Source organism: Ooceraea biroi, chromosome 3 (genome assembly GCF_003672135.1).
Source record: "Ooceraea biroi isolate clonal line C1 chromosome 3, Obir_v5.4, whole genome shotgun sequence".
Classification (NCBI taxonomy): Eukaryota; Metazoa; Arthropoda; class Insecta; order Hymenoptera; family Formicidae; genus Ooceraea; species Ooceraea biroi.
The window spans coordinates 12,453,563-12,471,657 of NC_039508.1; positions in this window are offsets into that span (position 1 = coordinate 12,453,563).

Genomic DNA, 18,095 nt, shown 5'->3' on the forward strand with positions numbered 1-18,095 from the left:
GTTGTAAAAATCATTAGAATGATTAATGATAATTTTTCTCTCAGTAATTGTTTACGTCAAATTGATTTCTTTTTACAGGATATTATCTGCTAGTGATCTTCCGAAGGATTAAAAAAATCTGTATTATCTTTAGCGGATGATATAATCGATGTGATTAAACCGTTAACGTTACAATCCGATTTAGTACTTGAGTTTCCGAGTTTCGCGAGGACGGCATCGATTAACCAGCGATTCAATCTTGGAACCGTAAAAGCGACTGGATGCGAAAACGGAAGCTCGATAACGTGAAGCTTCGTGGTCAACGAGCGATCTTACATCCCTAAGGCTAAAATTTATAACTCGCCGACCTTACTGAAAACTTTGATCTTTGGTAACCCTTGATCTCTCGCGCCTTCGAGCGCACGGTTAGCCACAAATTGGCTGGAAGCTCGCGTAGATCGTGATCCGATGAGCAGTAACAGAATATCGGTGTGGCGCCTTCGAAACACCCGGTACGTGCGTATATATTTAATCGGAACGATACGTGCCATCACCGCCGCGCTTCAGGATCGGACGGGGATTCAATAATTAAGTTCACCATTAATCGTGGCGGTCAGCTGGCCTCACACGAACTGCCGCCGCATCTATCTTGACGATATTATCAGTTAAACATATCCCCGTTCTCGAAAAAAATTTTGATTTCGCGGTTTCTTTTAATACCAGTACTCTTTAATATTGAATTTTCCATATATTATACCATTGCGAAAAGTTTTATTGATCCTGTAAAAATAACTAATTTATGCGAAGATTTATGTTTTACAATTAGCTCGTATAAATCTTTTAATATCTCCATATCTCTAATCCGAAGTCTATCAAAATTTTCTTGTTGTTAATTAATATATAAAGGAATAAATATGTATAGTATGCAAAACTACGTAACAAAACAATTCGGAAGTTCTCCATTTTACAGCTTAATGAAGACCGTGAGAGGTACGCTCCAATTGGCGGGCAAATAAAAGAAACCTCGGTCCTGTAATTTTTTCCGATACAGATTTCCTCGGTGACCTTTTCCGTTCCCAATGTGGATTTGACAATTTCGACGAGCGACAGATGTGTCGTGTGTTTCTTGCCGTACAGCGGGACAAAGGAGAAAAAGTTGAACCGAGTCGGACGTCTACCAAAATCGTGCGCGCACAGAGAGAGAGACAACGGCTGTCGGAACGTACGATATCATAAGAGACTGAGGGTAGATTACAGTTGATACGATGTTCTGATAAAGTGAAGGGACTGTTATCCCTGGGATGATAGTAAATCGGAGGAACTAACTCGTTCGAGAAAATCCAGATATCGCAATCCAAATACCGGCGGTCAGTACTAATAGAAAATTTGTATCACTGAAATAATGGATCCTTCGCGTGTTTGTTACAGTCTTTTTCTTATCTTCTAGAAAGAAGCTTTATTGGGCAATTTTTCGAAGCGCCAATCGAACAGGAATATTCACCAAGTAGATAAAACGATGAATGAAGGCTGGAATAATAATCTTTTGAAAAGCTATCAATGATGCGATTTAACGCTCTCCTGAGTACTAATTGGATCTTATGAATAAACTCGAACGCGAAAGTGTCCGCGCGGATTTATCAGAATAAGTAGCTATATTTGTCTCGCATAATGTACGAAACGTATAGCTATCGCGGTATTTACTTACTTTACTGAGCATTTGCTACGTTTGGGAGACTTAATGGGAGAGGCATTATTAAAGTTCAAAAGTTTACAATTTCTCGCGAAGAATGCATAATAGTTACCCAACTTGTCTTGAGAGACTTATTTCAAACTATTCCAACTGTTAAATCTTCGAAAATTTCGCCTCTACAGTCAAACCGACTAAATAGCGTACAATCAATAAGGGAGCTGCTCAAATAGTTTCTTTATAAAGTTATTATATATAATATAACATAATTATATAATATTATATTATATCTATATAAAAATATATAACATATATATATATTAATATATTATCTATATTTTTGAAATAATTTTTCAAATATTTTTCAAATATGTTCTGTGAATTTTCAAAAGGATCAATATAAGCGTTACGCATATTAAAATTATTTGAAATTTTAAGTACTGTGTTCTATGTACTGTGTACAACTCGTGTAACAAGTTTCAATGGAAAAATATATCTAAAGATTGAAGCTCTGCGTGACGATGAAGTCTTTTTCACTGTAAGTGACGAGTATATTCTCGAGTTTGACTATCTCTCCCAAGTTCTCACGCACAATCCTTGAGTTACAATTCTATTGAATCGACGAAGTGGTTCGAGAAAGTCACGTCTGAGAGGCTCTCACATTCGAAAGGAAAACTTAAGAGTGCTACTAACCAACAACATCGTTTCGTGTAACTCCTGACTTCGTTTTCTTATTCTTACTGATTCTTACGACGATCGAAATCTGGCGCAATTTACACATTTCATCACAGAATTATTTGCCGCGGACATCGTCAAACGAGGGAATGGAATCGCTACGTAGCCAACGTAAAGCCACAAATTTTTCTCCAACGATATTACTGTGTAAAGAAGCTAGGACCATTAATTTTTCTCAAGAACTGTAAGTCTAATACGTTCACAAATATTGTATACAAGATATGTGAAACTGACTGGAGAAATATCCAAGGGTTGAAAAGCAAGCAATTTCGGTAGAGGCCGATTACACAGCTGAAATAGGATTCAAGGTTCTGCTGTTTATACTTTGCCCTTCACTTTCACCGTTGCTTCACATTCTCAGGAATCTTCGAAGCGAGAGAAGAACTCGATCCGCCACGGCGTCACTCGAGCGGAAGCCTCGCGAAGTTAAAAATTGTCTTCCTAGTGTGCCGATGAAGTGTGAGTTTCGAGCACGGCTCAGCGGCGGTGCGCTAAAGGCGGCCCGTAAATTGGATCTATCAGCGCGTTCGGATGGTGCTATATCATGCTGGAAGCAGCGGACAGAGAGAAGGAGCACCACCATCTTTCAATGTCAGCGCAGAGCCTAGTCGGCCACCCACCCGTCCGATCCCGCGTTTGGAACACAACACAACACGGCTCTCCCAACCCACCCCTTGCGTCAGGATTGTCGAGAATAGCCAATCCGCGTGCTTTTTATGATTCTCTCCGGCCGACCAAGTCCCCGTCCATTGATTAGACGCCGCTTGATTTGTTGTAATTAACCGTAATTAATCTTTTTTTCTCACTCGAATTTTTCTCGAACTACTTTGCAAAAGGATATGCCGATATTTCTCAACATCAATATAGAGTGATAGAGTCGTACGTTGTGAATGGTGACTCTAAAATATAGTCTTCAATTTTAATCAAAAAATTACGGGAGTGTGAAATGATTCGCGAATGATGTAGGGATATAAAGCGCTGGAATCGCGTTTATAATATCAAGTCATTTATCGTTCGGTTATTCCGCATTAACAAGCATCCAGGTCATTAAATCTGTTGCAGCACGATTACCGACGATTCGTACGCCCAATTTGTTCCGCGATTAATTCTTCTAGCAATATTATCTTTCCAGCGTCATAATGAAGTAGCAACTAAACTGACGCTTACAGATGATCATGAGAAGATGTAGTGCAGAATTCAAGATATTTATTAACTTCAATCATCGAAATTTTTTAAAATGTAGCTTTTCATTAAAGTATTCAACTGATAACGAAAGAATTAATTTACTTATAACTGCAGTGCGTGCAACAGTTCCGTGATATTTGAATATGCTTGAATGCGAAAACGGTTTTGTGCACGTCGCGAGACTAATCGCGGAAATCAAATCGTAGGATTATTAATCGTCGCGCCGAATTCGCCTGGGTTGCAGATGAGCAATCCGTATCGCAATCGTGAACTGATTTACTCGACTGTCCCGGACGATACATCGTCGATCTTCCATCCGTTGTGACATGCAGCCTTTTTGCTATCTCCCGTTGAATTATGCGCCAGCTAGCAAATAACAAGCTCACGGTATACTTAAGGTATTCGAGATAATGCCAATGAATTGTCGCGGATACTCGCGCTTTTCTTGTTGAAAATGGATAAAGCGCATGTACACCGCTTGCATAATTCATTCACAATCTCGTACTCGTACTGTTTCTTTATGCAATATTTTATGTAATTGACAAAATCCGTTACTAGATTAAAGTAATTTTGCTTTTTCTCATTTATTATGTTATAATCAACACGCAGTTTTGATAAACGAGATTTATTAAAATTTCTATCATATTTTTTATCATAGTTATCTGTCTTATCTTAACTAATAGCATGTTCAATATTAACGAATTGTTACACAAAATTCTATTTAATTGATATTTTCAACTCAACTTTAAAGCATATATTGCTTTACAAGCTGCTCGTCGGATAACCGTACCTCACGCATTAAAACTTTGCCTTACAGTAAACGCGCGCGCGTGCGAGAGATATCCTCTTGGTCGGAGGGGTGAGTCGTACGCGCGGTCCGATCCGATTGTAGCGATTAATTGTTCTTCGGTCGATCGACGGACGTCCGGACGGGGCCTCGACGCCGATCCTCGAGTGCATCTCTCCAGGGCCAATCAACCGCCGAGAGTCTCCGGGCGTCGAGTAGCGCAGCGCACGCTCGCGCAACGTGAGGGTACTCGAGAGAAATTGGAACGCATCCCAAAGTATATATACGCAGGCACCCGCCGCTGCTCCGCTGCGAGGAAGCAGCCCGACACTCTCGAGACGGATCGTCCGCTTTGAACCCGGATGTTACCGCAGCACAACCCACTAAGACGGACGATCGTTTATGGGCAGCTCTATCAGTCTTCCGCAAAAAGTGACATCAGCAAAACGCCCAAGTCCGGCAATTCGATTTGTCTCGTGAGTACCACGACATTCTTTAAACTCATACATGCATCGATACATTTTCAATGAGCACCTTATTCGCAATATTTCATACTTTTGGATGGGATTATACGTAGTGGCGCGGATCCGTCCAAGCATTACGCGAACGCTGGTTATTTACGAAGAGATTAATGCAGGTCGGCAATGGTGAACGCGTGAAAGGAAGGAGAGAGAGTGCATCGCGCGCTCGCGGAAAAGCCGGGCACAAAAGTTCATAAATCACTCGCGTGGAGCCTCAATGTCAAGCGCAACGGAGTGCGCGCGTCAACTTTAATCGAGAAACGAAGAATCGGGAGTAAGGTGCAAGATCCGAGTACGTGTGTAGTGGTGTACAAGGTAGAGCGGAAGTGCAATGTCGTCATTGATGACCGCACTTCGGCGGAGAGAAGCCACCGCGCTTCCAGGTGGTTTGGCAGTCAAGGACGACTTGGGGCGTCGAGCGATCCCATTTATCAGCATCGACGGTCCCGGAATCCAGGATGCTCGATCTCAGGAGATCGCCGCCACCGCTGCCATCTCGACAGGATCAACATAGTGCGCGATCGAGAAGGGACGGGATGGGATTCAACTGTCGCCATGAGGAGAGAGCTCGTTCAGAAGGGAAAAGAGAAAGGAGGAAAAATAATTTGACAGTATAACGAAGAACGAGGAAACCAGAACGGAAGGAAAAAGATCAAACGGAATTTAATCGAAATAGACGGGAAATTTAAACGATTGTCAAACTAATTGTCAAAAAGATTTGGAAACAATCGGACAAAAGAAATCACGCCCGACTGATGCAGAAGCGTGCGGTAGGAAGAAAGATTGGATCAGGAGTTCGCAGTTGGCAAGAAATACAAGCAGGTACAAATGACTTGAAGTTAATCTCTTAAAAGACAGTACACAGGTCGCGTTGAAGAGAAAAACGGGAAAAAGAGCGATACACGGCGGTACACGCGGCTCATGAGTTTCGCGTCGTCGGTCGGGGGTTAAAGCGGCCGCGGCCAGTAAGTCCCTGCTCCTCGTGCCTAATCCTGCATTGGCAAGGCAATTAACTCGAAACGGCCATAGGGATCTCTTCCGGTTCAGACGTTTGTGTCCGTCGGTCCGTCTGTTCCTTCTCTCTTACTTCCTATTCGGCACTCTCGTTGTCGCAACGGCGATGACAACAACGATGACGACGAGGACGGCAGCCGACTCGGCAGCCGTGTGTAATATCGTGGGAGGTCGCTTAGCGAGAGAGAACTATGTCTGCGAGGGATCACAATATCCTTCCATTCGCCCCGAGGTAGCAGCATCCGACTGCCGCCACTTTGCCTTCTGCAGCGACCGGAAAGATAATCAAACTTCTTACCGGGTGCACGAGCGCGCGCGCGCGCGCGCTGAGGCTTCTCGTTCCTTTCCCAGCTTTCCTGGGATTTCCCTTCGTGTTTCGTCCTTCTCTTTCCGCCTCCTCTCCTCTCCCTCTTCCTCTCTTTCTCCCTTGCTCTTTCTCTCTATCTTTCTCTCCAGCCCATCCTCGCGTCCATTTTCCCGTTCTTCTATCCGGTATCGCCCGCCTTCGCGATCTCGACTTAGTTATCTGTAACTAAGCTAATCTCAGCCAAAGAGTCGACCTAGCTCGGCAATGTAACCCCCTTACCATCCCCTCCGTCGCTTAAACACGAGTCCGACCGATCCCGCCAAAGCCTTCAGACTTCCTGCACTAATCCAACTCCCGCGAGGTTGTATATGTACGCGCATCGGAGCGCGCTTTCTAACTCTTTCTCTCTCTCTCTCTCTTTCTCTGTCTTTCTAGTTCTTCAAGGCCGACAGTCATCGACGGCAGAGCCCGTGAGTCTCGTAGACGAGTTAACGACCGACCACCACTTTTATTAGCGATCCCGACTGCCGATTTCGGTCGAGATTTCGGCCGCTGCTGCCTTTCCTGGACGTGCCATTCCTTAACCGCAACCTTCATTACGAGGCCTTCAGGAATCTACGAATCCGGGAGCTTTCGGGGGAATCGTCACGATCGCGATAGAACTCTTAGAGGACTTTCCCGAGAACTTCCTTTCGTTCGAGGTCTGAGAGACTGTAAAAAGAATTATTCTTAAGCCGAAAAGAAGTTTTCGATATTTTTTCGCAACTAACATAATCAAATAGTATCCTGCATCTACAAATCCACGTGTCCATCTGTTTAGTAGATGTTAAATAATAAGAATGGTAGGTGTATTCGGAACTATTATCCTTCTGCGTCCGAAACAACGCATCTTTTCTAAGAGACGAATTGAAAAGTAGCTCAACACGGTAACCGTTTTCAAGCCGGCACATATTCCGCGATCCATCATTATACCAATAATCCAATATTCCTCAGATAAAACGAAACAGCGCAGCCGTGTAATCTGCCATAAACGAGGGTGCGATATTAAGAATCATTAGAGGAACCGACTCTCCGGAACAAATGCTCTTTGACGAGCTACGCTCGAAGGTAAATCAAGGAACGTACTACAGCGAGCACCAGAATCGGGGAGGAAAGGAGGGATGGAGACACGGAGGTTGAGTTCGGTTGAGGCGAAGCATCGATTGCTTCGTCGAGAATTGAAAGGACTTGATTGGTGATACGGATCGCTACCTCGCGAAACAGAATCCCCGTAAAATCTCAAGCTTATCTTCCTTACGCACGGGCTGTTGCACGTTCATACAAAAAATCTCGTGTTACAGATCGAACGAGCGGTGATAATGCCGTAATAACGATCGTGTCGAGATTGCCGAGCTGTAACGAGCAAATGCGACATCTAATCGCCGCATTAACGTTAATTATAAGCGTACCGGATGTTACGTGTATCCGCCGATTTGGCGAACTTGTCAGCCGCATGTATAACCTACCATGCCGTTCAGCAATTCGCTATCGATCGGTTCTATCGTATCGCGAGCTTTAACCCGTACACGCATACGATATCCTTTTTTCGCGCGAAGAAGAAACAATTTCCGATGAAAAAGATTATTCGATAAACATACGGCAGTCGGAAAATGTCGGATTTCCGCTAATCAAAAATATACAATTATATTATATAATTATACAGAATGTTTTAAATAGATTAAAGCAATAAGAGAGTGAGAGAGAGAGATTATATCTCTCCAGTTTATCGCAATCTTGATCGCGAGATTTATTTATTTCTCACGAATTCATCATTTCGATACATTTTATTAAAACGTTGACGAGAACTATTGGGTCGTCCGGAAAGTTCGTGCCGATTTTGAAGGAAAATTCAAAGGCAACATTTTTTTATGTCGATAAATATGTATTGACTTATATATGCACCGTTTTGTTTCACAACTTTTGTCCATCTTTCACGCAACTGGAAGATTCCATTCTCCCAGAACTTCTTAGGTTTCTCGGCGAAAAACTCCTCAAGGTGGTTTTTTATGTCGATCAAAGAGTTGAAGTTCTTGCCGCTAAGAGAATTTTGCACAGACCTAAATAAGTGAAAGTCTGAAGGTGCAATGTCTGGTGAATACGGTGGGTGAGGTAGCACATCCCAGCCAAACTCCAACAATTTTTGTCGGGTAGTCGAAGAAACACGAGGTCTGGCATTGTCCTGATGGAACACGACGCCCTTCCTATTAGCTAATTCTGGACGTTTTTCCTGAATCGCTGTCTTTAATTCGTCCAGTTGCGAGCAGTACTTATCTGCATTTATCGTTTGGTTGTGTGGTAGGAGCTCATAATATAGGATTCCTTTCCAATCCCACCAGACACAGAGCATAACTTTTTTTGGATGAAGGCCGGCTTTCGGAGTGGTTAATGCTGGTTCATTTCGCTTACCCCAGGATCTTTTTCGTTCTACATTGTTGTAAATGATCCATTTTTCGTCACCCGTCACTAATTGCTTCAAAAATGGTACGTTTTCGTTGCGCTTGTACAGCGAGTCGCAGATGGAAATGCGATCCATTAAATTTTTTTCGGCCAAATTATGCGGAACCCATACATCATAGCGACTTACGTAACCAAGCTTCACTACATGATCGTGGACAGTGGTTTTCGATATTTTCAGTATCTCTGCTAATTCACGTGTCGTGTAGCGCGGGTTATTCTCGATCAGTGTCTTGATTTGGTCATCATCAGTAGTAAAGGGTCTGCCCGAGCGTTCTTGGTCTTTAAGGTTAAAATCACCAGCTCTAAACTTAGCGAACCACTTACGTACGGTTCTTTCAGCTAAAGCGCCTTCTCCGTAAACAGAACATATCGAATTTGTTGCTTGTGAGGCATTTTTGCCTTTCCGGTAATAGAAAAGCATCAAGTGTCTAAAATGTTCTTTGTTTTCTTCCATCTTCAAAAGAGTACAAAACTGACACGAATCAATTAATCTCAAACAACTTTTTTCCTAAAGATGCGTTGAAATGTCACCTTTAAGCATATGTATATAAATCGTATGTTTTCAATAACATTGATATATTCAGACATGTTCCAACGCCATCTATTAAAAATCGGCACGAACCTTCCGGACGACCCAGTAGTTCATGGAATAATTTTGGGATCTTTTCACTGACCTTTGGTGTGACCGGAAAACATATGACGATGAGTGAGGGTATACGATAAGGCCGGAGAATTTTCAGAAAAAATATAGTCCATCGCATGCGATCCGCTAATTATATCGTACATCTCGCAAATCTCATACCACGTGCAGTACATTTAAAACCATCTCCCACAATTTTACTCGCATTAAGCGAGCTGCATAATTAAAGAGAACGGTTTTAACTTCAATGCACGTCGTCATCGATATCGGCCGGTGTGTAAGTGTTCGCCGCGAAATATGATGGCGTAATGGACGACGCGGTTCGCATTTCCACCGTGTTGTATATAATCCACCGAGATTGTCCACGTGACTCGTAATGCATACTTAAATACATTTCCAAGGGGTTACCATCGTATTGCTAACGTATTTCGATGATTACCGAGTCAACTAAATACATCACTTTCGGATAACTAGTCTCTCCTCTCATTGTAGTTTTATATTATTTTATATTTGTTATTATATCGAACTTTGTAATTATTTTCTTGTCATTGTGTTTTATACGACTAGCAATATTAGGTTCTACATTTTGCATATTCATTTTGAAATGATGACAGTATTGACAATATTAATGATGTGTTTGTATAAATGTTACAGATATCTGCTGCTTATTTTCATAGTTCTCTTTATTGCCTTACTATTCTTGAAAAGAGAAATGTTCTATACTCTGTCTCCCTCACAAATTGTACATAATGGTCTTTTAAATATGCAGAGATTCACCAGCGCACTCGTTATGACCCAAATACTTTCTTTCATCTACCATCCGATCACTTTTCGCTGCGATATAGCGCCCAGCAAATTTCGCTCTCATCGATATAAATTGCGTTAAATACAATCCGGAAGTACCCTCGAGCTATACACGAAGCAATAGGAGGATAACTCCTCAATGAAAATAGTAATTTTATTTGATCATCTTAAAACTCGATCTCTATTTTTACATTGCTATTACCGTATAATTCCGCAAACGCTTATTCTCGATTTCACAAAATTGATATTCTTCGTGTAATAATTTTACTAATACTATAATACAATTTTCTGTCTCCCTCTTTCTTTCTCTTTAAAACTTCGCTAAATTTAATAGAGAAATTTTTTAGCGGAACTTGAAACTCTGGACACTTGTCAATATGAACCTTCACCAAAAGGCATTAAAATGTATCAAACAAGTTTATGTATCAAATTGAAGTGACAACTATAAGCATTTTTGGATCCATTTTTATTCCGAATTCATATTTGTGTAAAACGAAAAACGCGTGACATTATGATTCGTACCTATCAGGATGTCTCCAACGCGTGGAGCGTAATCTCTTGCAACAAAATAGGCTGCACGACACAGATACGATGTCGCAGTGACGTTTCGTCGATCCGAAATTCAACGACTGATCTCGATCAGTGACAGTTGCAATCGCGTATCAGAAAATAACAGCTAGCTTTAATAGACGTATACATAAAATTCGACGACTAAAGCAAAAATTTTTTGTAACGTGACATGACTTTGAAACTATAATATACGTATAATTTACAACAAAGGCATCATGTTATTTCTGAGTGTTATTTTTGGAACCAAACCTTTTCTTAAACTGAACTATGTGGCTCTCTTTTTAAAATTTTATTAAAAAATAATAATTAAAAGTGCAAAACCACATTAATCTCTCTAGAGAGAGGATTATCTTATCTTATATACATCTTACATACAAAAGACACACACGTATAAAAGAACTTATTTATTATTATTCAATGAATTAATTCATATAACTAAATTATCAGTTAAATGAAAAATAACATAATATCTTGTCACTAAAAATACACAAGTAAAAGCAAAAATTGTTTTCTTGACAAGCAACATTATAATCTTCTAATATCTTCACCTCACAAATTACTTTTTTCAGATCCTGCCCTCGAGCGATTAATATTTAATGCAACGAATGCACCGTAATAATGCCGACAAAAGCTTCACGACGCAGAAATCCGGCCGTAATCAAGCTTTGCGATAGAGAGCCAGTAATCGATGGACTTTGCGAGCGAACTCGCGGTGCTAAGACTCCGCGAGCGATTTATGCGATGTTGACGAGGCGCGCATGGAAGACAGCCACGGGAACGGAAGGCAAAGCGAGCGAGAGGGGAAACCACTTCGCGCAGAGCTCCGTGCTGCGAAAGGGTGGAATATAACCGAGTGACCGAGTGGAGTCGAGAAGTGAGAGGAAGAGAGACGGAGAGAATGCACGGCTGCGGCGAATTGGCGGGCGAACGACTCGCGAGCGCGAGGGCGGCTCTGGTGGCGGCGAGGGATGGCGTCTTTAAAATTCGAAGTGAGTTAATTTGATTATCGCCATAACTGCGACAGAGGGGAGAGGAGAAGAGAGGGAAGAGCTGAGGGATGGGGGACGAGGGCACGAGGAATAATCCGGCTGTATAACGACGTCGAGCCTAGGCTATTGCCGTCGACGTTTCCATTGTACGGCTGCTACATCGCACCCCCCCTGTAGAAGCGAGCAGACGGAAGGGTGGCGGCGAACGGAGAACGGCTATACTGATTGGCCCCCAGCTGGGGCAGCAGTAAACATTCTCTCGCCTTCTCGTCGTGGCGGCGGCGGTGGATGGCCGAGGAGAGGGTTGGCACACTCGCCCTCTCGTTCCCCCTCGCTCGTTCATGCAGTCTCGGGATCTCGGTTCTACTCGCACCCCCGTGGCAACCCTGTCCTCTTTCCCGCTGCTTCCGCTCACTCGCTCTCCCAGCCCGCCAACGGTCTCCCACCCTTACGAGCTTAAGCCCGATTTAATGGGGTGGAAACGCGCGGCTCGATCAAGTTGTATTCAATTATCCCTCCTTTCCGTCCTCCGGCCTCGCCCGGGCCATCTACAGAGTGTCTCGCAAGAAAATTCTCTCTCTCTTTCTCCAAGGTGCCCTTTGGCCCTTGCACCCCGGGTCGGCCTGTTCTGGACACGCAGAACGTATAGTTACCGGCAAGCAAAGGGACCACCCAAGGTCGATCCCAGCGGGTGACAAGGATCTATTTAATCCACTGGATAGTCCGGATCGAAACTGTGGCGCGTGTCATGCGACGAAATGAATAACGGTCCTTAACCCACGATTTAGGTGTTAGTCTGTCGTGGAGAGGTCAAAAGATTTATCGACGAAAGAACTACATGAATTATTGCGGAAATGATATGATCTTCAAATGGCCAAGAGATGCACGAGTTTCCAAAAAAGGTATCAAGTTTTCAAAAAATAATTTCGACGTCAGGATTATTTTGCGCATCGCGGAAATGATCGCAAATAGGTAATATATGCGGATCTTCTGAATTAAATACCTAATAGACTGTCGAGTTATATCCATTGTTGCTCGTCCGCACCGATAAAACAAAGCGCGAAATAGAAGCCGCGAGTAAATTCGCGAAGTGCACGCCACCATTTCGTCCCAGCGCTTTTTCGTCATTTTTCCCCCGGCATTTGTGGCATTGTTCTATTCACGTAATCCGTTCTGCCGACCCGCTGTCCCGCGACCTCACTCCTTCACCTTTGCTCACTCTCGACGTTGATTCTCTCGTTTCCCGTGTTTCGTTCGCAAACAAACGCGCGAGATTGTGGGAACGCGGCGATTAAAAATTCAATGTTCGCGCAGATTACCGCGGTTTATTCGCAGTTTGAAATTATTATTCGCTAATATCGTTAACATACCGCTCGCGTTACTCATTGTACCGTTAACTTCATAACGCGTATTGCCAAGTCCTGTTCATCATTGTCTGCCTAATCATCACATAGATTATATAATACTCGTCCATCGTTGTTAATGACTGTATAATACTAATAAATGCTATTAAATTTACCTACTCTCATATCTACACGTCATATCGTCAATCACGATTTCATAATAGCTTGTAGTCCTCGCAACCACCTTATCACACACTTCATATACACGCGTCTTTCTTATCATCAGTCCCTCATAATAATATTAGGAGTGTGATTTAGTTTTGAGGGTTTTGCAACAAATGGCTGTAGTGTCAGTTTGTTCCACTAGCTGTTTCCGATAACTGTTGTTTCTTACAGTGTTGACATTATCTATGACATTTAGTAGCATTATAGCAATAGATGCAATAACAGTCGTGTTTATATCATCGTAAAAATGCAACTTCCGAAAGCTCTTTAGCATTTTCGACATGCGTTGCTTTTGTTTTTTAATCAAAAGAAAACTGCGGCTGACGGTTATAGAATTCTTGTGGAAACTTATGGTGATTCTGCCCCATCAATTAAGACGTGTGAATACTGGTTTAGACGCTTTAAAAGTGGTCATACTGATGTGAAGGACAAATAACGCTCGGGACAACCAAGAAAGCTTGAAAATGCAGATTTGCAAGCATTATTGCACGAAAATCCAACACAATCCACTTCAGAACTTGCCAGAGCATTAAATGTTGATCGTACAACAGTTGCCAAACATTTACATGAAATGGGAAAAATTCAGAAAGAAGGGAAATGGGTTCGACATCAATTATCGGAAAGTGCCATTTGAACATTTGCATTTCGTTGATCGCCAGGCAAAAAAAGAAGAGTCTTTTGTCTCGGATTGTTACTGGGGATGAAAAGTGGATCTATTTTGATAATCCGAAACGCAGAAAATCATGGGTGGATCCAGGCGAACCATCGACATCCACTCCGAGACGCAATATTCACGGTTCAAAAGTAATGCTCTGTATTTGGTGGGATAGTGTACTATGAGCTGTTAAATCCGCATGAGACTGTCACGGCTGATCGTTATCGACACCAATTGTACAAGTTGAAGCAAGCATTGGACGAAAAACGACCACCAATTGCGAGTAAACGACGGAAAGTGATTCTTCTTCGTGACAACGCTCGACCTCACGTTGCGTTATCAGTGAAACAAACACTATTAGAGCTCGAATGGCAAGTCTTACCGCACCCCGCGTATTCTCCGGACAGTGCTCCATGCGATTATTATTTGTTCCGGTCGATGCAACACGCTTTAAAGGATACACACTTTCATAATTTCGAAGAAGTGCGAAAATTCGTCGACGAATGGATCAACCGAAAAGAAGAGTGATTTTATCGTGGTGGAATCGATCTCTTGCCAGAAAGATGGGAAAAAGTTCTAGAAAACGAAGGAAAATATTTTGATTAAGGTATTCATTCATTATCATATTTAAATACATGCGTTTTTGAGCAAAAAAAACCCTCAAAACTAAATCACGCCCCTAATATATTCCATTATCATCCCCGAGATTCCCCTACCAGCTTACATAAATTTTCCATAATTATTCCAGGCAGTAAGCAATATACATGAAGAATCGCGGAATCATTTCACGCCATCGCAATGCCATAAATGCAACGACGACGCGGTGGCTGATGACGAAGTCTCGAGTGGAGCTAGGCACTTGGTCGAAGGCCGTAAAGGGCTCGTTGCGGCTTCGCCGTCATTGCTCGCAAAATTCGGGAATTTCAGCAGTGTTTGCAACAACCGGACCTCCCCGTCCTCTTTGCCGCTACGGCGACCGGCCGCTCTACCGGCCCCCCGATACCATCATCCACGGCAATTATTCGCAGCCGAAGGGTAACGCGCATTATACCGATCTCGCCTAAACTCCATTCAAAGACACGACTTTCCACACGACCCTTCCGTCCCCTTGCTGGTGCTGCCGTTCTACACTCTTCGCCCCCTAACCAGCCGACCGCCCCCGAAATGACAATCGCGCGGACTGCAGCAGCAGCAGCAGCAGCAGGTATGCACCCTCGCTCGAGTGTGTGCCGGAGGGTTTATGCGAACGGCTACACGGAGCGTGTTTGCGTCTGTGTGTGCATGCATGAGGATACGTGTGCGTGCGTGCGCGCGCGTGCATGGTGGAGCTCTGCAGCAACTGCGCCAAACTTCGAATTAGCGCCGGCGACGAACTTCGAGATTTACAGTACAACTGCGCACCCCCTCCCCTTCGTTCGTGCCGCCGCGACCGAAAGAATTACAGCGTTCGTTCGAGATATATGCACACGCGCCGCGTACGTATATATGCGGCTGTGTCTACGTGTGCGCGTGCAATTCGCGCTGGTGGTTGCTTGGCACGTGTGTGCGATGTGCGCGCGTATAAGCGTACGCAAACAAACACGGTCACAACGCCTGGTAGGTGGATATACCCATCCCGGTGCGATATTTACGCAAGCGGATCGCACGGTAATACCGTACCCCTATCCGCCGAGCCCTTCGCATACATCAACCGCATTCCGTTGGGTAAATCACGCCGGAAATCTTACGTCGACCTCCCTGATCGAAAGCGCGTCGCCGTAAATGAAACCCCTCACGACTCCAGTAAACCCGAGTGATTGACTCAATTAACGATTCTGCAATTATAACACCTTCGTTATCGGCACCGGGCAGGTGAATAGACATTGATGCTATTTGGACGCGAAAGATGCGACCACGATTTTTCTGGGAAAAAGTTTAGTACAAGTTGAGGTAAGAAAAAGATGAAAAAAATCAGTTTGGACACGACGACGTAACACTTTCGAGATGTCACGTACATGTCACCGTACCGTTTTCAGATTCGGTATGAGGATTAAGCGGATTCGTATCTCGGAGTACAGAGGTGCAGGTATCCGATGGTTTCCTTAACTCGGGATGGTTGGCATTACGGGGAGTGCAGGATAGTTTGCGCGATCGAGTCAGCCGAGCGAGCGAACTTTGGCCGCGCTCTAAGTTTAATTCGTGGTGGCAGTCCGCTCGACCATGAAGAACGTTGTCTCATCGGCAGCTTATCGGACTTCGGCAAGTTCGACGCGACGTCCAAGGATAAACGTCGAATTGGCGATCCGCGACAGCGCGAGGACGTCTCATTTTTCCCGCCGGCCCGGGAAAACTTCGAAGAAGGATCAGAGAACGACCGACGTGCTCGCGATAACGAGGAGATAAAGTCGCGAACGAGCTGAATTTGCAATGCAAAGGCACGAGCACAAATAATCACATATGCGCAGGCATTAGTATTTTAATTAGACAATGTATCAAATAATCATGAAGCAAGAGGATAGTAAATAACAATGTCGTCATTGTGAATAAAGAATAGTTTGTTATCACATGTATGAATTTACGTTTCGGGTGCACGATGTAAGGAGATGTAAGCATCAGCGCAAACCATAGATAAAAGCCGCAGAAGCGCAATCGTCGTCACATGGATTCGCCTTTGTCTGACGATAACCAATCTTGTTTGCAATCAGCGAAGTGTCGTGTCACGCACTGACGAATCCGTCGCGCGAAAAATCCGTCAAAGTACTACAAATCCACGTCGTGATGCACCGATTGACAGTTGTCGAATGTAGAAAGATGCGAGGGGAGTAACTGCGCGTTCTGTAACGAAGAGACGCGGCAATGATAAATCACCTTCGCGACCGCGTCCATTTCGATAAATTCCGCAAGAGTCGGGAAACCCGGCAGTTTTTCAACACCGAAACACGAGAGATTTATTAATGTTTAGCCCTTGATAATAACTATTTACATATATGGTTAATTGTTTGTATGGAATTCTTGCAAATGGCTAGAAAAGGAGGATGAACGTTATCGAGTCTTCTATTTAAATTTTATTATCAAATTGTATTTTTAAATGTCTTGTAAACGTTTTTTAACGTCTCTTTAACGATAACACTGTTCTTGTTATTTATGAGATATTTACGTTTACGTTATTTATGAGACAGTTACGTTGTTTAATATAAAATAGTTTGCAATGCTTGTGGATTTAGATAACCCTGAAAGAGATAACCCAGGAAGCGAGTTTGCAAGCTCTGTTCTGCTCTATTTCCCTTTACACTCTGTTGCGCGACCTCCGTACGAATCGCAATCACCATGCATTTGCGAAGTAATTTACATCTTTGCACGGATAAGCTCGTAAGCGCTCTGTAACCGATGCAATTGAACAGCTTTTACATCAAAGCAAGTACAGAGGCTCCGCTAAATTCAGAGAAGCGCATAAATCTTCCCTAAACAAAAAAGAATACGTAGTATTATCGTAATTTGTAACATATCGCAATAAGCCTATATACAAAGGTACATCGAGAGAAGAAAACGACCGAGAGAGGAGAATGTACGAAGAACTCTCTAACAAACAGCAACACCTGTTTCTGTACTCAACTACGTCTCTGACTTAACTGACAGTATCGGCTTGAGTACTTTTACATATAACAGATCCGAGCCAACACACGTGAAACTAAATAGGCGAGCGAGTTTTCTCGCTGCCCCAGGTTTCCGCCTAAATAATTCGACGTACGCCGGAGGTCGACACCGTGGAATGCCGAGGAATCCGAGCGAATAGGTCGTGCGTATGGTGCACACCTTTTATTTCTGTGCCGGCTGTCCTGGGTTTTTCGCTGCGCGCGAAGAATTTAACGCGACGAAAGCCCCGAGGATCGTGTACGAACTCGGCCATTCGAGAGGGATGCCTGCGAACAAGTCCGCCGAGCGCGGGCTTTAAGACTGCAGAGTTCAGCTCGGTGCCCGGAAACCGGAGAATGTGGTCTTTCCCGGGCCGAGCGTGTAACTACTTCATGCCAAGAGTATTCGAAATACTCGGCGATGAAGTATGCCACGGTATCAGAGGTCTGCGGCTTGTAACAAAGCAAGCCCTCCGGGTACCGAGTTTACACACGAGCCCAGGCATTCGCCACCGCCGCCGCCAGCGGGGGAACGAATGTTAATGCA